Source organism: Felis catus, chromosome B2 (assembly GCF_018350175.1).
Source record: "Felis catus isolate Fca126 chromosome B2, F.catus_Fca126_mat1.0, whole genome shotgun sequence".
NCBI classification, from domain to species: domain Eukaryota; kingdom Metazoa; phylum Chordata; class Mammalia; order Carnivora; family Felidae; genus Felis; species Felis catus.
This window is the reverse complement of record NC_058372.1, coordinates 12,232,124-12,258,086: the sequence shown is the minus strand read 5'-3', so window position 1 is coordinate 12,258,086 and position 25,963 is coordinate 12,232,124. Positions and strand designations below refer to the sequence as shown.

At 44.5% G+C, this 25,963-nt stretch overlaps 1 non-coding gene across 1 annotated transcript; it reads left to right on the top strand.

Moving 5' to 3' along the window:
- The first annotated feature begins 13,349 nt into the window (after window positions 1-13,349).
- Window positions 13,350-13,412, top strand: LOC111560682. The gene has a single exon (XR_002742675.1). It is a non-coding gene; the product is annotated as a U7 small nuclear RNA (small nuclear RNA).
- Window positions 13,413-25,963: the final 12,551 nt, after the last annotated feature.

Genomic DNA, 25,963 nt, shown 5'->3' with positions numbered 1-25,963 from the left:
TGGAAAGCAAATTCAAGAATCCTGGCTTTGAAGTGAGGGAGAGAGGTGGAGAGGTAATGAGAGGGGAAGCAAGGAGAATTTTGTGTTACGCTCAAAGACAAGGTTTTTAGGAGCGATAGTGTTGAGGAAGAAGCAGGGGAGAGGCGATGATTGATGAGTAAGGTTACCGAGTGTGCCGGCCATGATGAGCCATGTAGCTCGGATGCAGGGACTGGCTTTCGAAGGAGGGACTTCCTCCTTTCATCATGGGAAGGTAGTAAGAATGGGCACAGACACCTGCAAAATTGTAGGTATAGAGTCATTCCTTCCTGCTGGCTTCTGTTTTCCCCATGAAGTAGCAGATGAGAGTGAGGTACGTGGGGACATATCAGGACAGGGGACTGGAGGAGGTGGCTCCAATAACTGTTGTGGGAAAGGGGAGGGAGAAAAAGGGAGAGAGCTGAAAGAAGGAAGTAGGGTAGAGCACAACGTGTCTTTATTGGTTTATTTACAAACAGTGTGAAGTCAACTGGGAGAATCAGGGGGAGGGAGTCAGTCTGGACCATCCAAATGTGGAGTAATCTCTGGGTCAGTCTGGATCATGAAGGATGCCTCTTCCTTTTTTTTTTTTTTTTTTTTTTTTTTTGCTGTCCCTTGGTAATGGTTCCTTGATTCCTCAAGGAAGCCTGCCTTTTGTGAGGGCAGATGGAGTCTGATGGGCACAGGGGTCATACAAGGGCTGGGGCCCCCTCAGTTTGTGAAAACCTGCATGATTTCACATGCATGATTCTGATCACATGCGTGATTGCCCTCCGTATCTTGGGATCCCAGTATTAACGTTGGCGTCGCCTGCCTGGCCATCCTCATATACAAAGAAAAGCTGTGCGCAGACATGGTCAGACACAGAGAACATCCAGATGCTCCCTTGCATTTGTAGGTCCTTAGATGCCATCACTTCACAAAGTACTTTACAGTTTAGATTCTGATGCTGCAAGAACATCGGTAGCTGTCCAAAGTAGTGCTGGAACAGTTGGGCACTTGCTGAGAAAAAACAAACAAACAAACAAACAAGTCTTGGGGCGCCTGGGTGGCTCAGTAGGTTGAGCGTCTGACTCTTGGTTTCAGCTCAGGTCATGATCCCAGGGTCATGGGATCGAGCCCTGCATCAGGCTCCACACTGAGCATGGAGCCTGCTTAAGATTCTTTCTCTCTCCCTCTGCCCCTCTCTCCTACTCTCTTTCTCTCTCTTAAAAACAAAAACAAAACCAAAAAGAACAGCCCGAACTTATATAATAATCAATTCAAAATGGAAATACATATGTAAACAAAATAATCCATAAACCTATATACTTCTGAAAAAAAAATAGAACATCTTTGGAATCTAGGGCTAGGCAAAGAACTCTTAGACTTGATACCAAAAGTAGGATCCACAAAACGAAAAATGGATAAAGTAGACTTCATCACATTTTAAAATTTCACTGTGTAAAGACCCTATTAGGAAGATGAAAAGACATGGTACAGATGATGAGAAAATATTTGCAAACCACATATTCAACAAAGGACTGGAATCTGGAATATATAAAGAACTCCAAGAACTCAACTGTGACAAATAAACAATCCAATTAGAAAATGGGCAAAAGGCGGGGGCACCTGGGTGGCTCAGTCAGTTGAGCATCTGACTTCGTCTCAGGTCATGATTTCACGGTCTGTGAGTTCGAGCCCCGCATCGGGCTCTGTGCTGACAGCTCGGAGCCTGGAGTCTGCTTCGGATTCTGTGTCTCCCTTTCTCTCCCTGCCTCTCTCTCTCTCTCTCTCTCTCTCTCTCTCTCTCTCTCTCTCTCTCAAAAAATAAGTAAACATTAAAAAAATTAAAAAAAAGAAAAGAAAATGGGCAAAAGGCATGAATCAACACTTCACCAAAGGGTCCATACAAATGGCAAACAAGCATATGAAAATATGTTCGGCACGATTAGCCATTAGGAAAATACAAATTAAAGCCATGCAATATCCCTGCACCTCTATCAGAACAAAAAACAGGGACACTTCCAAATGCTGCTGAGGAGGTGAAGAAATTGGATCCCTCGTACATTTGATAACTGCAAATAGTCCAGCCATTCTAGAAAACAGTTTATGGTTGCTTTAAACAATTAATATATAACCACCGTAGGACAGAGATAGTGCCCTCTTGAGCATTCCTCCCAGAGAAACGAAAACTTAAATTCACACAAAAACCTGTCTGTGAATATTTACAACACCCTTACTTGAAATAGTCCCGAACGGTAAGCAACATGGATGTCCTTGGACGGGTGAATGGCTAACCAAAACCATAGCTCATCCATGCCGTGGAACCCTACTCAACAGTAATAAGAATGAACTATTGATGTAGGCAGCAATCTGGATGAACGTCCAGAGAATTATGCTGAGTTAGAAGAGACAATCCCAAAAGGTTACATGCTGTAGGGGTCGGTTTATATAATATATCTAAACTGGCAAGATTATAGAAATGGAGAAACAATTAGGGACCCTAGGTTGCTAGGCTCAAGGAGGGGATGGAGGTATAGAGAAGCTGGTGTGGTCATAAGAGGCCACGATGAGGAGTCCTTGCAGGGACAGATATTCTTTGCCTGATTGTATCAGTTAACAACCTGGTTGTGACAGCACAGTATTGTCTTGCAAAATGGGAGTGAACTGGCTAAAGGGCACATGGGATCTCTGTATTGTTTCTCACAACCTCACGTGAATCTACAATTATCTCAAAACAAAAATAATTAGTCTAGGCCTGTCTGGGTGGCTCAGTCGGTTGGGCGTCCGACTTCGGCTCAGGTCACGATCTCACGGTCCGTGGATTCGAGCCCCATGTTGGGCTCTGTGCTGACAGCTCGGGGCCTGGAGCCTGCTTTGGATTCTGGGTCTCCCTCTCTCTCTGCCCCTTCCCCACTCATGTTCTTTCTCTCAAAGATAAATAAGCGTTAAAAAAAAATTAGTCTAAAAAGTTAAGTGCTGCATAGATCACCCCAACAGATACTGAATCACCAGGACTATGGGAGGACTTGGATGGAACCAGAAATGCTGCCTGGGAGTCATCTCTTACCCACTTTCTGCCACCACCTCCAAGCTAGTACTGGTTTCCAAAGGGCGCTGAGCCCAAGGCTGGAGTTTTCCTAAAGATCTGAGGTCACCTTGACACTCTGCCCCAGGGAAACATCTCCTGGCCGTTTAGTCCTTCGTATTCTCCATTATCTGGATGTCTCAAAGGCCCCGATGCCCTAGGTTTGGGGGGAAAAAAAAAGAGGCCTTTATGGTTGAAGATTTCCACCAAGGCTCAGATGCTATTAGGGGCAGGGACCAGCATACCACCCTCAGGTCAGCCTGGACCAGCTGCTCCTTTGTGGTCACCAGTGCGTAAAGCACCCCAGTTTTACCATGTTCCGGGAGAGTTCCAGCAATAGTTCAAAGGACCTTTCTCTTCTGCCATAGAACCTGCTGCGTCTTCCATATGACTGAATGTTTACTTTATAGAGTCTGAGTCAGCCCACATTAACGGGGAGTTGAACTTTGAATTGGCAGGGTTTGAACTTGAAGGAAGCTAAACTGGTAGAGACTGAGATATTGTTATGTAAAAAGTCTAGGTTGTTTCTACTGGCCCGGTGAGGTGGGATAGGCGGCTTATGAGGTCACTTACAAGCAAATAAAGACGCTACCTTTACTATGCACACCACAGTGAAGACTGAGCATCCTTGCAACCCTACAACATTCCTAACCCCGCCTGCTATAATGAATGCCTTGTTCTCTAATTCTATACCTTCATAGCACTGACCTGGCAGAGTTCTTACCCCATTGAATACACCTTCCTGAGCAGCCCTGAGCCTGTTTTCTTATATGTAAAATGAGACACAGGTATTTGAAAAATCTGTAAGAATTCTTCCGGGTCTTAAAACTTCTGACCCTAGGAATGGCCTTATCTTCCAGCGCTGCCTTGCAAAACTGTCATTGCAGCGAGTTAAAAATAAAACTGTCTCAAACCAGAATTTATTTTGGGGGGGGGGGTGGGTGGTGGGAAGCAAGTCTTTCGGTAAGAAAACAGTACATCAGTGGATCGCTTTGTTGGGAAAAGTAGGCCCCAGTCCTTCATCGGAAGGAAGAGTGGAGGAAAAAATATAGGATGAGTTATGGTGTTTAAGCAAATGAAGGTAATTTGGGTTTTTCTGCCTCTCTCCCCGGAGGAAAAAGGCAGGGAGGCAGCAAAGAGGAGAATGAAGGGACAACAAGGCAGGACACCTGGAGTAGTATTAAAACCAAGGACTGGTGAACGATGCCAAGTGGAGGCAGGAACGGGGAGGCCGTGACGCGGAGGGCTGGACCTCGAGTCCGGATACAGGCCAGTCTGACCTCCATCTGACCCCTGCCAGGGGAGGAGGGGGGGTGGGTGAGGATCCCGGCTGATATCTGGCTTACTTACCCTTTTCCATTTACCACTTTCTCTAGGAAACCTTGGCTGAGCCTTTTCATATGGTGACCTATCCCCTTTTCCACATTTTTACCAACTTTGGTAAGATACTTAGCCTACTCTGCCCTGATTTAGAGTTATTTGCATTTCCGCCTGACATAGCCCACTCACTGGATTGCGAACCCTGCGGGGACTCTAGCCGCCTGGTGGCAAACATAGTAAGAGCCCAATAGTAATTTGTTGAATGAAATTTGCTTCTTAGCCTTTCTCCTCTATTCTCCTGGGGGCTTTTCGTTGGAATGAGTCATACCGTTGAGACACAGCAAATAATAATAATGACAATGAACGGGAACATAAAAGGTATTTCTTATTTGAAAAAAAAAAATTTTTTTTCCGGAGTGCCTTGCAAGCAGGAAATCATATATATGTGATTGGGGTGAGGTGGCGTGAGGGACTGAGCCTTAATATTGAACCACCAGCTCTTTGATCCCATCTTCAACTGACAAAGATGCACACGGTGTAGACATTCATCCCCCAGGTAAAATTGTACGGATGTCTCAGGGAACGCTGCAGGAACAAACTTTAACCTCATGACTTCTATTATTTGGTAATAAAAGGCTTAAAGCACAATGTGAGCTTTTTTTAGATGCTAAGTTCCATGTGAGTGATGTGTTGTTAATTTCATATTAATGCAGGGTGCCAGCAGACCTCAGCGCAGAATCTAAAGAAGAAAATCACTTTCCTGCCGCTCTGACACCCGGTGACCGGCTTGAGCTTATTTTTTGCCATCTCCTAGATGAAATGAACATCCTTCCCACAATGATGCAGTATAGATATTTCCAACACATGGACCAGTCCTCCCCACTGGCAATCATGGAACGAAAGAGAATTCCTTGCTAAACCATAGTTCTGTCACCAGCGAATACGAAGCCCCTACTAAGCATTAATTGATATTTGTACCCTCACTTCTTCCTTCTCTTTGGGACTGAGACCTCGTAACACCGTGTTTTTCTTATTTCTTTGCATCGAATATAGCTTCCTGCTTTCCTTTCGGCATCTTCCTGGGATCTGGGCATTAGGAGATGCTATACTTGGATTCCCCACTGAAAAGCTGACAACACTCTATTGTCTGCTTACGAATGGTCTTTCTTGTATGGAAGATGATAAAGCAAAATCTAATCACAGCTATGTCCCCAAACACACTTCAGGTTTGTTTGCCTACATCTTTGGAAGGCTTCAAAAATTTTCACCCTTGATACTGAATTAGAATTCTCTCCTTCCTCATCATGGTATGTCCCTCCCCCTAGAGGTGATGGAATGTTCCTTCCCTGCTCTTGCCCAGTCGCAACCGTCTCTACTATAGCTACGGATGATATATCTTCTCTCTTCTAGGTCTGTCTTATGGTATTTCCTTTTACGACCACTGAATTCAATGTGGTTCTTTAAACAGGTGATATGTAGGACAGAGAGGAAGAAAGAGAAGAAGGGAAGAAGGGTCACCACGTACGCCAGACCACCTGGACAGGAGAGGGACCCTTTGTGAATTTCTGGTTCTATGGTCTTTGCTCAAAAACTTGAAAAACTTTAGGACGGAGGGAAAATAGAAGCTCGGGAATTTTTAGCAGTAGGTGAGCGGTCTCTTCGTCAGGCAAAGGATGGCTTAGTCCACGTGAAATGTTCAAGCGTCCTATGGCTTGTCTGCGCATCCAAACCTTCACCCCTTCTTTACTCTTTTTCCTTCCCCTCTTTGTATTCATTTTTCTTGTGGCTGATCTAGTGAAAGTTAAGCAGATGCTCTAAATAGAAACATGTACAAAACTTCAAGGGGGGAAAAGAGGAGGAAGATGTGGCACTACAATCAAGGGCGTGAAGACACTCTCTTGTCCTTGTTTGCACCTCCATATTCCTTTAGGGCTGCCCCGCTCTTGAGTGACACGTCACGTAGCACCGCATGCATGCAGGTGTTTAATACATTAATCACTATTAGCGACTGATGAGAGAGAACCTCACAAAGCCTACGACATTTCACTTGGTCTGTAAAATGAAAACAGAAACCACTTCCACTCTTTTGGGGGAAAAAAATATGGACGTGTCTACTCAACCGCATTAGACGTGTCCATCCCCCATGGCTAAGCTGCCTGCAGAGCCCTGTCTCCATCATTAGGACTCTTCCCCAGGTTCAGACACTAACAGACATGTGGCCTCCTGACTCTGTCTTCCTTTACTGCCCCTTCTCTCTTTCTCAGCCCTTGGCTCTCCTCTCCTCTCCTCTCCTCTCCTCTCCTCTCCTCTCCTCTAGTTGGCTCCACTCCTGCATCCAAGAGGACATTCTCAGTGCAGGGCTTGGTGGCCCAGCAGACATGCCTACTGTCCCACCAGAGGAGTGTGGGTCTTTTTTTTTTTTGCCTGGAAGCCATCAAGTCTCAGGCACAGCCATCTCCATTCAGCATTTTAAATTAAAACTGCCAGGGTGAGGCTTGTGTGAGTGTTCCTGCTGATATAAATTGTCAGCTTCATTGTAGCTTCTATTCTTATATCTGTCAGCTAAAAGGCCCCAAGGAGTTAGATTGAAGAAAGAGACAATAGTCTGCCAAAGATAACGTAAGGATCCGGCCTGGCCCATATGGTGAGTATAGTCAGTAACTGTTGTGTGTCGAACTCATGTTGTAATTCTATTGCTTTCCCCCTCTTTCTCATCCCCCCCCCCCATGCAGTTTGCCCTCAGAGCAAGTGGGAGGGGGCCAGTGCCAGCAACAGCGAGCCTAAGATGCACGGAAGAGATTCAGAACACACTTCAGGATAGGTACAAAATTTGCTCATCTTTTCCTGTTTTAAAACCCTTAGAGCGCATTTTTGCCAACATTTACCAGCGTGCTACCAACTGTGAATTTATGTGAAGAATCATGCTTAGCATTTCGGGGTGACGATTCCATTTTTAACATTTTGCACGGTCTTTCTTTCAGGAAAGTTTCTCCAGCCCTCAACTGATCGCAGTCCATAAACCAAGGTCTGAAAAAGACCGGAATGCCCGGAGGAAACTGAAGGTAGTGGGTTTCACAGGAGCCCTTGGCAACCGAGGGGACTTCAGAGTGGAGAATCGTGGGGGCAGGGCGGGGCTGGGGGGATGTCTTTACGCCTTTAAAAAATCCAAATAAACAGGGAGAGAAGCGCTCTGAGCAGCAGGTCAGAATTGCCCTAGAACATCACAGGTTTGAACTGCACAGGTCCATGTACGTGTGGATTTTTTATAGTACAGTACGTAAATGCATTTTTTAGAAAGTTTATTTATTTTGAGAGAGAGAGAGCAAGTGGGAAAGGGGCAGAGAGGGAGGGAGGGAGAGGGGATCAAGCAGGCTTCACGCTCCGCATGAAGCCCAATGCAAGGCGCGATACCACAACAGTGAGATTATGACCTGAGCTAGAACCAACTCAGATACTCAACCGAGCCAGCCAGGCACCCCATAGTACAGTACTTAAATGTATTTTGTCTTCCTTATGATTTTCTTAATAACATTTTCTTTTCTCTAGCTTACTTTATTGTTAGAACACAGCATATAATACATATAACATACATAATCCATGTTAATTCAGTGTTTATGTTATGGGTAAGGCTTCTCGTGAACAGTAGGCTATCAGCTAAGGTTCTAGGGAATCAAAAGTTATAGGATTTTCAACTTTATAGGGGTCAGCGCCCCTAACCCCCATCCCCGTTTTGTTCAAGGGTCAACTGTATATACTTTTAAATGGACTTTACAGATAAATCCCGAGTATTCCATTTTAAGTTCAAATATGAGGTAAAGTAGAATTTGTCCCTTCCTTCGTATTTCATAACAGCCCAAGCTGATTCAACACAAATAAATGACTATGCTGTAAGTATCCTGAGGGAAAAGTTGATAAGCCAGACTCTATTCTCTTCATATGTGTATAAACAAATACTTCACTTAAAAAAAAAATCTTATCAGATGGTAAGCACTTGGAATTTGCCTATTCTGAATTCAGGGCAGCTGCTTTGGAAAATAAAAAAGTCATTTTTAAGCTGATTCATGAGTACTGATAAATCCCTTAGATTGAACGCTGCCTTCCTTTTTTGGTGGGCAGTCCTGAGGGCAGGGGGAGAACAGGATTATCTAGAGTCATCACTGCAAGTGGTGGAGGTAAGGTAATCGCCAACATTTCTGTTCCCTTCCCCCGCCCCCCGGTTTCTTCCTTTCCCACGCCCCAGAACCATCTATGGTGGTTTCCAAAGCCAGATACTCAGAGTAAAATGAACCTGGGTGGAAGGGAGGCTTAGCCAACGCTCCACGTGGGGGGCCAAGGTCCCGGCCTCGGGAGGCCCCTGATCTGTCATTCAGCTTTGAGTCCCTGTGCTCTCGCCTGGCCTTGCCCTGGAAAGCACACAGCCGGCTGCAGCTGGGCTCGGGCTCTACCTCGCGTTCCTGTTGATAACTACTTCAGCTGTTTGCTGCAGGGAGACAGGCAGAGTCCTGCTCTGATTGGCTGCCTTTCTCTGACGTAAACAGCAGGCTCAGCCAATCAAGAGCCCGCACTCCAAGAGCAGAAAGATGAATTGTAACAGCCAAGGCCCTGGGAATTAAAAAAAAAAAAAAAAAAAAAGAGCAACCCCTCCCCAACCCCCGCCCCCAATCAAAACCGTACACAAGGCTCCTGGAGGAGGGAGGGAGGGAGAGAGAGAGAGAGAGAGAGAGAGAGAGAGAGAGAGAGAGAGACTGAGACTGCTCTCTCCTGCTGGAAGCCCTCTGGGCAGGCCTGTTTGCACCCCAACTCCTTGGCGCTCGGCCGAGTTCACACCATTTTCAAAGTAGGTCATTCCAAGTAATCCCAGCAGAGGAGGGATACGCCGTCAGCCACAGTCCACAGAGCCTGCGAGGAGGTCCAGACCTTGCAGTGGAGGCTGGAACGTGACGCTGGTCCGCCTGGTAGGAGGCGGCTACTGCGAGGTGCTTCCTCGCCTTCCTCGAACAGCCGCCAGACAGGCTTGCTTTTAAACAAATCCACTCTCTCGGCCGTTTACAATTGGTCAGGGACTAATACTCTGGACAAATCTCTAGCAGGACTTCGCTCCTAACCTGAATGAAAATTCGCTGTGAGAAGGATGATGTCATCTTGATTCAGCTCTTTGTTCTTCGTGTTGGGAAAATTCATTGTTATTTATGAGGCTAGCGAGTTTCAGTGTCTACGAAGACACTGGTACCCCCAAGGAGAACGCAAGTAGAAATAAATAGATGCATGCAGCGTTTTCCGAAATAACATATTGAGGAATATGCATATAAAACAAATGGATGTATCATTCCGAACATAAACCTCATACATGTTCTTAAGTACATAAAACCCTTACACTGTAATTCATGCAGATACTGAAAAAAAGGTAAACTCCACTTTCTTGATCAATGACATGCATAGACACGTGTCAAATAATGGTGAAAAGGTATATGTCTTTTTTAAACATGACCTGCCTTCAGGTATCATCTACGAGTTTCCTTTGCTGTGCTGTTTCCTCAGCTTGTGCTAACCCCCCTCTCCTCTTCTGGTAAAACATACCCACCTCTACAACCCCTCTCAAATTCTTCCTCTTTAGGAACTCTCTGGCTCCTGATTTTCAGTGATTATTTCTCTCCATTCGGAACCCTTGCAGCAATGAAAGAAACCCACAACACACACCTAGGAATAGCTTATGTATGATGTGGCTAATTGTTTGTTACACCATAACTCCTGGAAAGCCAGGGCCAATATCTGGTATTTCAATAGTACATCATAGGTACTTAGCATACATATCGCTTTCAAGACAAAGGGAGAACACTAACATTTACTGAATGCCTCCTAGGTACCAGCTACTGCACTGAGATTTCTATCAATTTTCAGAAATTATTATTTAGAACACGTTAACAGCCTTAGAACAGAAGATTTGCTTTCCACCATTTTAAAGATAAGGAAGCAGAGGCTTAGAACAGTTACATAACTTACCCAGGATCAAACAGCCAATGAACAGAGGAGCCAAGATTCAAACACAGCCATCAGACTCCCTGCTCTCTCTGCTACTTCCCCCCCCCCCACCCCGATGATTCTCAATCTTGGCTGATTAGCTTCTAGATATTTCAGATGCCTAGGCCCCCCCCGTCTGAAGGTTTTGATTCAGATTTCTAATCCCAGGAGAGCAGGGAAGTGTTTATGTCCTTAACTGCTCTGAGGCCAGCAATGCCTTGTCTATAGTAGCAGCCAGTACATGTTTGTTAGATGAATAAGTGAATTCAAAACATCTAGAACGGTGGTATTCAGGCCAGGCATATTAGAAATCACCTGGAGAGCTGATTAAGCAATGCCTCTCTCCAGGCCCTTCCCCCAGAGATTCTGATGCAATTGGTCCCGGGTGGGGCCGCCTGGCAGGTATCCTGGTTTTCAAAAACTCCCCAGGCGATTCACATGTGCAGCCCAGGCTGAGAACCATTGGTTTAGAGTGAGGTCATGGGATCTGCACATTTTATAAAGCTCCACAGGTAATTTTGATCGGCAGCCGGGGTTGAGAACTACCGCCTACACACTATGCTGCCTCTTTCTGGGTTTTATAAATGGGAAAGCATTACTTTCTAAAAATAATTCTGTCAACAAGTATGGGCTGTGCTCACCCGTGCACAAAAGCGTCCCCATTTGGGGGACATTACAGAAGAAACAATAGAGCCTGCTGTCACCTGATTTCCAATCTGTAACCAGTTCAGCGCTAACTTGTTCTTTGATCTTTATCTGTCATGCACTGGTTGGAGAGTGATCTATGAAACTGACAGACTAGAAATCTTGTTTTGTAGGTAGCAGAAGGAGAGTGTCTTGTCTACTGAGCTAAAGGATAGCTTTTAACCTTCATGAGCCTCAGTAATCAATTTGTGTGAATGTTCAAGCACTGATGTGCATATTTTCACTTACAAATACATGGGGAGAGATTGGGGAAGAAACAGTATTAAAATGCACAGCTGCCTGGCAGTTGCGATATGGGCAAGAGGGAAAAAGAATAAAGACCATGACTCTTTGTGAACCCCAGACATGGTTAGTAACACTTCTTATCACCTGGAAATCAAGGAAAATGACGTGCCTGGGCTTATGTGTTGTTAGGTTTAGCATTTCTTAAAATGCATTGTCCAGAACGTATCTGAAAACAATTTAATATTGGGGAGGGATCTTATTACTTGTTATAATGAGCCCAACCAACCCTGACGCATTAAACATTTTGTAAAAGTCATATTGCCATTGTATAATTATTATGAGCGCATAAACAATAGCTACTGTTAGGAATCAAGGAACGGGAGCATTTTAAAGAGCTAGGTATTTTACAGTCAGGGAAAGTCACTTTTTATACACACCATGAAATTTGTATGCCATTAGTAATAGGTGACTTTCATTGAGCACTTAACCGTGCCTGGCAGTCTTTGACAAGCTCTTAACGCATTCTCTTGTAATCTTACCACAAAAAGATGAACTAGGTACTATTATAATCTCTTTTCACAGATAAGACAACTGAGGCACAGAGGGGCTAAGTAACTTGCCCAAGGACCCCACAGCAAGTAAACCGGAATTCAAACTCATTCGGTCTGATTTCATAGCTGATGGCTTTCACCAGTATCCGTTAGAAATACTGTTTTCTCTATGCTGATGTTATTATGCTGTTTTCAGAAATTGTATCTTTTTCATTTTATGTGACCGTGACATGCAGTAATCAGAGAAAATAGATTTCCAGAAGGAAGGAAGTATTGCTCAGTCCCAAATTTAATTCCATACTCCCTCCTTTAGTTTTTACTACTAAACACAATTCCCAAAATACCATTCTTACAGAATTGAAATGCAGTTCAATAAATATGTTAAGCATCAATTCGTGTAAGGTTACCACACAGGATTAGAAAATACAGCCCTTGTCTTTAGGACCAAAAAAAAAAAAAAAAAAAAAACAACAAACCACAACATTTTTTTTTAAATGTTTATTCATTTTTGAGAGACAGAGAGAGACAGAACACGAGCAGAGGAGGGGCAGAGAGAGGGGGGAACACAGAATCCGAAGCAGGCTCCAGGCTCTGAGCTGTGAGCACAGAGCCCGATGAGGGACTCCAACTAACAAAATGAACCAGGAGATCATAACCTGAGCCAAAGTCAGACGCTTAACCGACTGAGCCAACCAGGCACCCCAGGAATCTTTTAGAAATCTAGACAGATCCTGGCATCCCATCCCCATTTACAATCCTTTTTTTTCTTTTTCTCTCCTCATACAGTTCCAAATCCACAACCCAACCTTGGAGACCCTGCATGATTTGGTTCCTCCCCATTTTCCAGCTCCACGTCTCTCCCCTCACCCTCCTGGGGGTGATTTTCAACGATATGAGGTTTCTCTTGGAAACTTTGATGCACCATTTTTTTTTTTTTTCCAATGACAGAGTCTCCGAAGCACTGTTGGCATTAGGTCACACGCATCCCTCCCTGCCCACTCCTGTAGCTGGAAACCCTCTGCATCCCGCAGATTTCAACTTGAACATCACTTTCTCAGAAAAGCCTTCCCTGATGGTGGGAACCAATGCTCACGCAGAACCACCTCATCTTAACTTGATTACGTCTTCAAAGACCTCATTCCCAAGTCGGCTCACATTCACAGGGCCTGGAGGCTAGGACCTGAACACAGCTTTGGGGGCGACGCAATTCAACCCACAACCCCTAAACGTATAAAACTGATTTCTTCCCTCCTTCCTTCTATTTTATATAGAAAATGTTGGCGTTTGTTGGCATCCTTTCTCTCTTCTGTTTTGGTCCATCAGGCTCCAGGTCTGTCATTTTCGTTGGTGGCTGTTAACTTTACAATTCAGTCTTTCGATTATAGAATATAATAAGTCAAGACTGTGGCTGAACTGGAAGCAGAAGTAGTATCTCCCAGTGTTAGTGTTAACAGCGCTTTTAGAATTTGTCTAGCAGGTTTTCTGGTCTTTACCGGAAGACCCCCCCCCACCCCCCCAAAAAGAAGTTGTATCTCCCAGAGGTGGCTATGGTAGTGGATAGGATTTTGCGCTTTCCCTTCTTAGGAAGAGGGTGAGGGTGTCTTCGTCTTAGCTGGAATAGTTGCATGCCGTTGGGCAGATGCGTGATGCTGTCCCTGTCCTTGTTACGGGGTAGAGTGATGAGGGGAGTGCCTGGTAACCAAAGGGTAGACCATCCCAGTTATCCGCGGGAGACTGATGGGGGTTGAACGAAAGAGAAAAGAAGCCATTTTTTGTTTCCTGCTTCTGATGGAGCTTCCAGAAGCTCCTGGGTGCCTACTCGGTCAGGGCAGTTCTAGCACTTGTAGCAGCAGAGTGTGCCCTGCCCTCACAGAGCTCTGACCTTGGCAGTGGTGGTGACAATGGTAGGTAACTGTGGGCTCCTGCCTCTTTAGTGTGAGTAGGGGCTCTTGGCTTACTTCTTCCATTCCTTCTCTGATGTTCTCCCTTGCTTTATGCAGATCTGAGTTTCTGACCTAGATTGTTGTCCATCTTTTCAAAGGATTTCTTATAACCTTTCTTGCAAGGCAGGTCTACTTGTGACAAATTTCCTTAATTTTTATTTGTCTGAGAAAGTCATGACTTTACGTTGGAAGGATCATTTCATGTGGTAGAGAATTCTAGTTTGGTGGATTTTTCTTTCAACATTGAAAATATTTCACTCCACTCTCCTCTTGCATGGTTTCTGAAAGGAAGTCTGATATAATTCTTGTCCTTGTTCCTCTGCAGGTAAGTTAACAAAAAATAAATCTCTGGCTTCTTTCAAAATTTCCTCTTTGTTTTTGATTTCCTACAGTTTGAATATGATATGCGTAGGTGTCGAATTTTTGGTATTTATCTTACTTGGTGTTCTCTCAGCTCCCTGCATCTGTGGTTTGGTGTCATTAATTTTGGAAAATTCTCTCGCTATTACTTAAAATTTTTTTTCAATTGTCACCCAGTTCTTGGATAGTCTGTTCTGCCTTTTCAATTTTTTCTTCTCCTTGCATTACAGTTTTGGAAGTTTTTTTTTTTTTTAATTCTTTTTTTCAACGTTTATTTATTTTTGGGACAGAGAGAGACAGAGCATGAACGGGGAAGGGGCAGAGAGAGAGGGAGACACAGAATCGGAAACAGGCTCCAGGCTCTGAGCCATCAGCCCAGAGCCCGACGCGGGGCTCGAACTCACGGACCGCGAGATCGTGACCTGGCTGAAGTCGGACGCTTAACCGATTGCGCCACCCAGGCGCCCCAGCTTTGGAAGTTTTTACTGACGTATCTTCAAGCTCACCGATTCTTTCCTTAGCTGTGTCCAGTTCCCTGAGGAGCCCATCAAAGACATTCTTCATTTTTGTTACAGTGTTTTAGCTTTCTGGCGTTTACTTTTGATTCTTTCCTTGAGTTTCCATCTCTCTGTTTACATCACCCACCTTCCATGTTGTCTCCTTTTCCTGTTAGAGCCCTTAACATATTGACCACTGTTATTTCTAAATTCCCATTCTGATAATTCTCAATTCTGTCACGTTGGAGTCTGGTTCTGATCTGACCGTGGTTTGTGCCTTAAATTACGCCTTGTATTTTGTTGTTGTCGTTGAAAGCTGGACATGATATATGGGGTGAAAGAAACTGAGATAGTTCAACTTTTGACATGAGGTTTTGTGTGAATCTGGCCAGCAGTCAGGCTGTGTTTACCCTTTGCTGTATCTATGGCATCAGAGGGTGAAATTCCCTCTGGGGTCACTGTTTTTGTCTGCCCCATTGTCTCTGGGTTTTCCTAGAGACTCCTTAAATGGGGTCACAGGCCTGCAGGTCTGTAATCACCGTTATTATACAGAAGCCCTGATTGATGTGGTGGGAAGGTGTGGGGGCAGGGAAAGTGTTTTTCAGTCCTGTCCTTAGGTCTTCCTTCCAGGGAGCCAGAGTTGGGTATTTCCCTTCCCCTGGTTGGTTACGTTCTGGCAAAACCCCCCTCGGTTACATCCGGTTCCAGTTTCTCTCGAAGGCAGGCTTTTCTGAGGAGAATAGAATGCTTTGGGCTTCTTTAAAAATGTTTACTCCTTCACTCCCACTCCCCAACCGGAAGCAGGAGGGGATTTTCCACCCATCTTCACTGTGGGAACCTGGTAGGGCTCCTGGAGTTTAAAACCCAGGAAAGCGGGTGGGAGGCCTTTGGGACCAGGCCCCGCAGAAGTTCTTAACCCCCAGTCTAGAGCACTCAGAGCCTCCAGTAATTGGTCCATTATAGTCTCAGTGTGCCTACAGATGCTGGCTCCGGCTGTGCACTTCTGTTCCATGTCAGCTGTGATTCTCTGTGTCTGTCTGTCTGTCTCTCCAGTTTTGGGGACAGCAGTTTGCTCTGTGACCTCAATTCTCTGGTGGATCCCAGAAGAGTCACTGAATTTTAGCTTGTTCCACTTTCTTCTCGTTGGGAGGACAGGGGTGGCCATTTTCCGGCTCTTTGCAGGTTGGCCTGGAAAACGGGAAATTCAAATACAACTTTTCAAGTTTATCTTAGAAACCCTGAAAAATGCAGAAAATTATTAAGTAGAAAATACAAATCTCCAATAATTCCACTACACAGAGATACTCACGGTAAACTATGGGGTAGATATTTTTTTCCTATGCCTATGTGTATGCAGGTGTAATATATGGAACATAGTTTTCAGAAGAATTAGTCTATACATAGTTTCACAGCTTTCTTTACTCACAAAATTACAGGCTCTATACTTCCCCATGTCAGGAAAGGTTCTATATTTAATACTGTTATTAATTGCAAATATTGCAAAATATGTCGTCATATTTAAATGGAGATAACGTAGCAGAGAGGCTAGGTTCATAAATTCTGGGGTTAGATTGCCTGGCTCAAACCCTAGTCTTTCTGCTTATAAGCTACATGATCTTGGTTAACTTCTGTCACCTCTCTATGCCTCAGCTTCTCACCTGTTAAATAGAAACAACAATCCTCACTGATGTGAGATTGAGTAGGATAATCACGATTATTAGAACAATCACTTAGAACAGTGGCTTATTGAATCGTTCATTACATGTCTCTGGCAAAATTAATTTCAAAAGAATCTATTTTGCGAGGCACCCGGGTGGCTCAGTTGGTTGAGCATCCAACTTCAGCTCAGGTCATGATCTCAGGATTCATGAGTTTGAGGCCCTCATTGGGCTCTGTGCTGTCAGCACAGAGCCTGCTTCAGGTATTCTGTCCCTCGCTCTCTCTGCCCCCCTCCCTCTCTCTGCCCCCCTCCCTCTCCTGCTCACGCTCTTTCTTAAAAATAAACAAACAGGGGCGCCTGGGTGGCGCAGTCGGTTAAGCGTCCGACTTCAGCCGGGTCACGATCTCGCGGTCCGTGAGTTCGAGCCCTGCATCAGGCTCTGGGCTGATGGCTCGGAGCCTGGAGACTGTTTCCAATTCTGTGTCTCCCTCTCTCCCTGCCCCTCCCCTGTTCATGCTCTGTCTCTCTCTGTCCCAAAAATAAATAAAAAACGTTGAAAAAATAATTAAAAAAAAAACAAACATTTAAAAATAAAATAAAATAATCTATTTTGCATCTTGTTTGTGTATAGAAATGCAAAATATTTTAGTGCATGCTACAGTGTACTTGCTCTGTAGTCATTTTCCGTGGGGGCAAGAAGGCACATTGGTGAATGAAGCTGGCTTGCCAACTTTGGTTGCTTCTCCTCCCTTTGTCACACCATTGTGTCGTTATTACATCATTTCCATTTTACGGTTAAAGACGGTCTTACGCAAACAAGAAGCATGCAAAAAGCACTAAGCACACCCATACACACCACCACATACCAAAATGGCACACACAAGCAAGCAAACATAACTCTAAACAAGCTATAACTTCAAACTCTCAAAAACACATTTTCCCCAAAGCTCAACATTCCTTTGAGTCATTGTAATTTTCTTACGTCATTAATATCTCACTGCCATGTAAAGTCTATGCCACGTAAAGCCTTTTGTTTGTGGGTTCTATTTATAGTGCCTTTGTGGTTTTCCAAACGCAGCCAGTCTACAGATCACTCACCTTTCGTAAGCCCCACGCTCTGTATAGCACAGCTTATCCATGTCTGTTAGCGTAGAGGAGACCACTGCCCACCGGACCCCAGCAATCTAATAAAAACCCACGAGAGTCTTATTTTCATGCTCCCCTTATCTGTTATCTCTCACATTCAATTAGCTGCCACGTTCCTGTGGGTTCTTCTTCCTCTGGGATGTCTTCCAAATCCATCTCTTCTGGTACTATCTTAACACGGGCCCCCATCCCTTGCCACCTGGCCTATTATAATAGTCTCCAGGCTGTTCTTCTTGCTTCCAGATTTTCCCTGTTCAAAACCTCTCACCACAACGCTTTGACCTCCTCAAAATACTAATCTGATCATTGAACTCTCCCGGTTAAAGGTGAAGTCCAAATGCTTTTGTGTATCATTCAAAGCCCCCTCGCATTCCTAGTTTCGTTTCCAGCTTCATCTGATGGCAATCCTTCCCGCCCCCAATTCACCCTCTGGATTACCCTGCCCCCTGTGGCAGCCCCTATTTTTCTCTACTTTATCCTTCAGAGCTGGTTTGATGTCACCGCCTCCAGGAAGTCTTCTTTTTCCTTTTCCTTTTTAGGCAGAGTAGATCGCTCCATTTTTGGGTGCTTTGTCAGGGGGTTTCATATACTAAGACCCACTTGGTACCATATTATAGAGCAGATGTGACCTTCTATATTCCCTGCTGCGTCTGAGCTCTGAGGGCAGGGACCGTGGGGCTTTCACCTCTGTGACCCCCCTTCGCCTCCCAAACCCAAATAAGTAATATGTGGTCAAGAAAGGTTTTCGAATAATTGGCATTCATGCAAGCTTAATTTGAGATGGTGAGGGAAGGGGGGGGGGAGGGAGAGGGGCAGAGGGAGAGAGAGAGAACCTTAAGTAGGCTCCACATTCAGGGTGGAGCCCAACATGGGGCTCGATCCCACAATCTTGGGATCATGACCTGAGCTGAAATCAAGAGTCAGATGCTCAACTGACTGAACCACCCAGGCGTCCTGAGATGCTGTATATTCTTAAAGGAAAACATAGAATTAATCTAGGAACTTAGTGTCTGTTGTTTTTGTTGTCATTACACTTCTGAGAGTTTCAGGGATGAAAAGTTGTGTTACACTGGGGCAGGATCCTCTAATTAGTACTCTTGCTGGCCTGAAAATGGCAATCCTTCTGCCTGAAGGCTTCGGATACACACATTAAAGGAAGTAAACACAGGGAGGGTCCCCGGACGCAAGTTGGCTCAATATTCTCATTATAAAACAGACGAAGAGATGGGACCTGGAGAGGTTAATGGTCTTGGCCAAAGTGAATGGAGGAGAGAAGCAGAATCGAGAATTCATTCTAATTCAGACTCTTTTTCATTAAGTCAGAGCTTAAAAAAAACAAAAGCTGTGATTAAGACTTTTGCTAATTCAAGTTAGTCTTTTCCCCAAGTAAGCTGAATTAAGGAGCTATAGTTATAGCTGATTTTTTTTCAACCTGCACAGTTTTTATTAGAAAGTACTGACCCACATATAGTCAGGTGAGAACGGACCTTATTGTCTGTTCTCATTACCTATCACCGGAGGATGCTGGTAAAATGAAATAAGATACTCCCCTTGAACTTGAAAATATCGACTTCACAACACTCAGAATGCATACATAACTGGTAGCACCAGCTGTATGAGTCACTTGAGAAGGAAGGTCCAGGGGTGCCTGGGCGGCTCAGTCGGCTAAGCCTTCCGACTCTGTTCCGGCTCAGGTCATGATCTCAGGGCTCATGGTTCAAGCCCCACATGGGGCTGTATGCTGACAGTTCAGAGCTTGCTTGGGATTCTCTCTCTTTTCCTCTCTTTCTCTGCCCTTCCCCTGCTCATGTCCCCCCCACCCCCACACCTCTCTCAAAATAAATAAACTTAAAAAAAAAAAAAAAGGTCTGAAAGACCATCCATACCACTTGAAATGACTTGCTTAGAATTTCAGGGATGTGACCAGAATGTGATTTTACTAAGCTGATCAGTTATACTGTATCATAGAATATGGCCTGTTAAGATTCTTTTAAGGTAGAGGGAAAGAATTGTGTTTATCCAGTATTATCCAGGACCTAACACATGGGATCTAGCATTTATGAGCATCGAGATCACTACAGAGGGATATACTCCACAGTACGTCAATGAGAGTTCATTCATGGCCTAATTAAAGTCTCTCTAGAGGCAATCCAGCCATCCCTCTGTGTGTTGATTCTGTGCATCTCAAACAATCTTCTGGTTCCCAATGGACTTTCCTGATGTTGAGAAGTGGGCAATGTAGATGATAAACTTTAAATTTCCAACCATAAGAAAAAAAAATAGCTTCTATTAGAAACTTTTAAAGTGATGTTATGGTTTATCCATCAGTCTCTTAGGAGGTTGGTTAATGTGAACCAGAACTCCTGCATCTGGGTATGCTGAAAAAACCCTAACATGTCCAGATCTGCTGAAGCTGAAGACCAGACTTTGGCATGCCTTGCTTACTGTAGGAAACTGCCAAGGACTGGGTAGCCAGAGGCAGTTTTGTGTCTCTTCTCTCTAACTTCAGCCCAAGACTGGTACTGTCTTTTAAGTCGAAAGGAATCACTAAAACATGATAAAGATGGGGATTTATCGATATTATTTCTAATACTTACCTGCACTGTAGTTAGACATTTATATATTCTGCTATCCTCTCTTCCTTCTTCCCTGGGACCCAAATTAAGTTGTCCTCCCAATGCACCAGGGGTGGGTCACATGACCACCAGGAAAATTAGTTGGTCAGAGAAAGACAAATAGCATATGATTTCACTCATATGTGGAATTTAAGAAACAAAATGAACCAGAACAACAAAAGAGAGACAAACAAAAGCATACCAGACTCTTAACTATAGAGAACAAACTGGTGGTTCCCAGAGAGGAGGTGGGTGGGGGGATGGGTGAAATAGGTGACAAGGATCAACAGTGCACTTATCTTGATGAATAACGTACAGAATTGTTGAATCATTATATTGCACACCTGAAACTAGTGTGACACTGTATGTTAATTAGGCTGGGAAAAAAGGAGAAAGAAAGAAAGAAAGAAAGAAAGAAAGAAAGAAAGAAAGAAAGAAAAAAAGAAAGAAAGAAAGAAAGAAAGAAAAGGAAAGAAAGAAAGAAAGAAAGAAAGAAAGAAAGAAAGAAAGAAAAGGAAAGAAAGAAAAGAAAAAGAAAGGGAAAGAGGAAGGAAGGAAGGAAGGAAAGAGAAAGAAAGAGAGAGGAAAGAAGGAAAGAAGAGAGGAAGAAAGGAAGAGAGGAAGGAAGGAAGAGAAGGAAAGAAAGAAAGAAAGAAAGAAAGAAAGAAAGAAAGAAAGAGAGAGAGAAAGAAAGAGAGAGAGAGAGAGAGAGAGGGAGAGAGACAATGGATCTCGTTAGCCATTGTGAATAGGGAGGAGGGAAGGAAGGATTGAGCTCTTTGAACTAGTACCTCTGGTCTAAGGACCTGCATTCATACTCCTCAGTGTTCGTATTCAAATAGCATTTGCAATGTGTTGTGAGAGGACAAGAGATTGAGAAGCACTTGTAACTAATCTTAACTCACAAGAGAAGAGAAAGCACCAAAGGGGCTGGGCAGCCGCACCATTTTTCTCTTGAATTCCTATTGGGTTAAGGCCCCAAACCCTAGGTTGGACCTTTAGGCCGCCCCCTCCTACTCAGCAGTGTCTGTGTTTAGCTCACTTTTCCAACACCATGAATTAAACCACTAGTCCCAGGGAAGAAGAGGCCATGGGTGCCAAACCGTAGTTTTCCCACCAGAAGCCACCGATCTCTGCGTCTCTCAACTTTTCAAGGAGCCTCTGGTGCATCACATGCAGAGAAAGACCGGGCGCATTTGTTCCTTGGTACACATACCAAGGACCATGAGATGGGACGATTTCAACGTATGCTTCTCTGGTGTTATCTTCTGGGGTTTTTTTATTACGTTTTTCAGAAATACGAGTGGATAAATAAACACACAAATAAATAAATAACTGAAAATCTCCTGGGTATTGAAATATGTTGGGCAAATGCCACAATGTTTTTATTAGACAAAATAAATGTCTACGGCTGAGGCACCCAGGTTTGTTCCAATAGCTAAATAAGCCTGGAAAAAGAGCCTTCGTTTGGGCAAAAATTAGACTGTGACCAACCACCTAGAAAATTCTCCCTTGTAAAGGGTTTACTTTCTGATTTTTTTTTAAGCTCTCCACAAATAGAGCTTTATGAGGAGAATATCCAGAAGTCTTTAGTAAAGTTATAGAAACAAATTAGAACCATATAACCCAATATGGGCTAATCATAAAACATGAAAAAGCTATCTTTGTTTTTTTTTTTTGGATATTTTCTCTTATCCTTCTTTAATTCGGATTATGTACCACCATTATTTGTCTACACTAAATGCCACAAGTATTTTGCTTTATGTGCAATTTACCAAATGTACAATATACTAAATTTTCTGTGCAGCAGAGAATTACAGCAATGATTCCCTTTCTGGATACTATCAGGGCTAAGTGCCTGTACTTTAGCCCAGAGTAGAAACATAGCCACTCACACACAGATAACGGTGTCTCCAAATTATCAGAAGGGTTTACTCGATGTTATAGACAACTATTGAGAACAACCTGAAATGAGGCATCTCTGAAAAAAGACTACCAATTCTCAGTATTTGTACCATCTTTCTAGGATCGTCGATGCAGGACTCTAAAATAATCCAGGGGAAAAGGAAGGAAGAGCACTGAAGCCATAAAAAGGCTAATGCACGTGGCAGAGGGAAGTGAGTGGCCATGTGAAGTGAGAATCCAGTCCCGTGGCTTCCATAGTCCAAGATCTCCATTTATCAGACGTGCGACTTCCCACCATTCACTGAAACTCCCAGCCGCAATTTCTTCAGGAGCAAAACAGTCCCGAGACCATGGTTGGTCCTTTCTCACAAAAGTTTCGAATCTATGACTGTTATAAAAGGACTTTGTAAACCATGACCGGCAGGCATTATGGTAAAACCGTGGCTCGCGAGCAACTTGTTCTGCGCGTGTTCCGCAAGACGCGCAAACAGGTCTCATAAATTTTAACTTGATAAACGAGCGACGTCTCGTCGTACAAGTTGTGCGTGACGCCGAACATCACAGGATCGCAACTGAGCCAATGGTTCTTGACATTCGCTTTGATCTACAAGTGCTTTGGGTTATAAGCGTGTTTCCGGAATGAGTTATGCTCGCCAAGCCAGGTGTTACTGGATTTAACTTTAAAAATAAAAAAGAAAGAAAACCAGCTCTACAGTTTATTGAGCAATTCCTACATGCCCAGCATTTTACCAGGTGTTTTGCATGCTTTTGTTTCTTCCCACAACCCCATGCGGTAAGCATCCTTATTCACGTATTAGGACAGAATTGTCGCTCACATCTCCCAAGCCTTTCTTTGCCTTCTTGTTGCCAGGTAGTGTCATCTCCGTTCTCCGCTTTCGGCTCTGGGGCTGCTGGGTTGCTGAGAAGGAACCCCAGGCACCTTGCACTTGACTTTATCTCCTCTATTGCGTGGCACCGTGTGTGTAGCAGCTTGGCACAGCCAGCGGGAGAAAGCGTTGAGTTAATCGTTCACTTTGTTTTCTTCCACTCTTCTCAAATGTGCCAGACAATGAAAATTGACCGTGACCTTTCGGTTAAAAGGAGGCGGAGCCTGAAATGATGGCACAGTCCTCCGAGGCAGTGACCTACAGTGTTGCAAGTACTTCGCGTGTCCTCAGACTCCGACTTGTCCCTCCTGGCCCTTCTCTGCAGGTGTTTCTGTTCCCTGTGGCTCTTACCAGGGTGGGGTTGGTTTTTTAGCCCATGTGCTGAAATATAGCAGCCAACTCGCAATAGAGAATAGGGTTTGTTCTGGGTGCTCTCCTGTCTATATCGACTGGATCAAAGGGAGATCCATCTGGAATCCACTTAGCGTCCTCCCAGATGGTAAGCTTGCTTCCAGATGGCACACGTAATAGGAGAGAAAGAACTCACTGCACATCATCATAGCACCCGGGAAGGCCCTGTGACCTTATTTCTTTCAGGATTCTTCAGGATTCAGAATAATTTTGCCTGCCTTAGATTTTCACAGAAAGTTTTTCCTCTTCCTGAATCTCGGACTGAAATCAGGGGTCTTCAGAGAGTGATGGTGTTATGTCTATCCACCCACTGACCATCCATAACTACACTTACGGACTGTGGCTGGATTCATCATCTGTTAGGAGTCTACATGAATTTGACCAAGCCGTTATCAAACTCCACAGGGCATTCGGGGGCTTTTGTTACCAAAGTGCTAGCCACTGGATGCAAAGCTAATATTTGGCGGATCCTTAAAAAATGGATGACTTTTCACGAAAACTGCACTGTCCCGGGTGTATCACCAACTTAATAAATGATAATTCCCACTGGCAAGATGCGAGACCCTGAGAAAATCACAGGGATGTGTCTCAGAAGAGGCCACATGGTGGGCTCTCCTATGAACCAGGGGTGGATGCTGGACATTTGGAACCTGGGGTCCTAGGCAAGCAATTTCAGACAGGATGCATTCTGCCTCATTAGCTTTGTTCCTACCCTTGTAAATGCGCTTTGCCCCAGACTTCCCCACGCGTAGCTTTGTGTGGCCTGGACAGTTCTATTCATTCAACCAAGAAACAAATGCTTATTCATTTTATTGGGGGCCTACTATGTGACAAGCTCTGGGCTTGGAGCTAGGGACACAGGATCGTGATAGTCAGCAAACTTCTGGTGGAGCCTGGACCGTCCCTGCTGTCACTGGCCAGGCACTTGTCCTCTCTTGATTCTTGGCTGAACTTCTCTTCAACGCTCATTGGCCAGCTCCCTCCAGGACCCCTTCTTCCCCCACACCCAACCCTGGGGCAGATGGGGTTGCTCTGTGGAATTTGTACCTCTGCTCTGAACTTGCTCCTGCTGTCTATAAACCTCAGTCCAGTCAATAAAGGGTCACCAAGGGGCAACCCCGGTTGAACCCATAAGCTACGTGAGCTCGCTCACAGCCCTTTGGCAGTCGACCCAGGAACAAAAGTTCTGGACCCTGACGAAAGTTCTTGAGGCCCTGGATCCATAGACTGGTTAGTAGGTCATTTAACCTTATTTGTTTTTTTTCTCCTAGCCAGTCAGAGATTACAAGCATTCATATGCAGGTCAGGGGCCAAAAATACTGTGGTCAGGGTGGAGTGGTGAGTGAGAGGTCCCTACGTGCTCACCCACACTTGCTCTGGAAAGGCCACAGACGGGGCCTTTCAGCACTCCTGTGATTTTGCACGGTGATTTGAGCCGTTCGCATGGCCCAAGCCTTTAGGGATGCAGATGCCATATGAGTGAAATTGTGTGATTTATACAGGAAATATTTAGATTATATTGGCAATGTCTACGGAGATAGGGCTTGCTAAGCAAATTAAAGGAATTCCTATCTTTTTTTTTTTTACACCAAACTCAAAGCAAAACAACAACACCCCCAGGATGGGGGCCAGAGAATGCAGACAAAAATTTATACTAAGAGAATAAACAGTTTTTAAGTACCCTGGAACTCTCTGTAAACACCTCTTCAGGTACAAGCAACTATAAATAACTTTTATCTGTTACTAGGCAAACACCTTGTGGGAACATTTGGTTATTTTCTGTCCACTTCTTATTTCTAAAAGGGCTAGCTTTGAGGCGCCTGGGTGGCTCAGTCGGCTGAGTGTCCGACTTCGGCTCAGGTCACGATCTCGCGGTTCGTGAGTTCGAGCCCCGCGTCGGGCTCTGTGCTGACAGCTCAGAGCCTGGAGCCTGCTTCGGAGTCTGTGTCTCCTCCTCTCTCGGCCCCTCCCATGCTCATGCTTTGTCTCTCTCTGTCTCTCAATAATAAATGAACGTTAAGAAAGAACAAAAATTTAAAAGAGCTAGCTTTGGTGGACCGATTGCAATAAAGCATATTTCTTCAATAATTCCGATGGGCTCTGCTCCCCACCCCTGCTGCATCATTCTGAAGTTGGTGAAGGTGTATCGTCGTCATAGAGAACCAGTTAGAAGGTGCTCTGAGGTCATTTAGCCTCCAGGCAGAGCTGTCCCTAAAACTATTTTAGACCTTTGGTGGCTTGTATCATTATCTTGCTATCTGTAAAACCATTACGATGAAATGATGTCACCGTATGTCAACCGCGTTTTATTTTTGCAAAGTGCTTTAAAACCCTCATTTTTATTATTCCCTAGGCAGTCCTGAAATTACAATTTCCTGTTTTCTTTTTTTTAATTTTTTTAAACGTTTATTTATTTTTGAGACAGAGAGAGACACAGCATGAACAGGGGAGGGGCAGAGAGAGAGGGAGACACAGAATCTGAAACAGGCTCCAGGCTCTGAGCGGTCAGCACAGAGCCCGACGCAGGGGTCGAACTCACGGACCGTGAGATCATGACCTGAGCCGAAGTCGGACGCTTAACTGACCGAGCCACCCAGGCGCCCCTCAATTTCCTGTTTTCAACTGGGGAGCC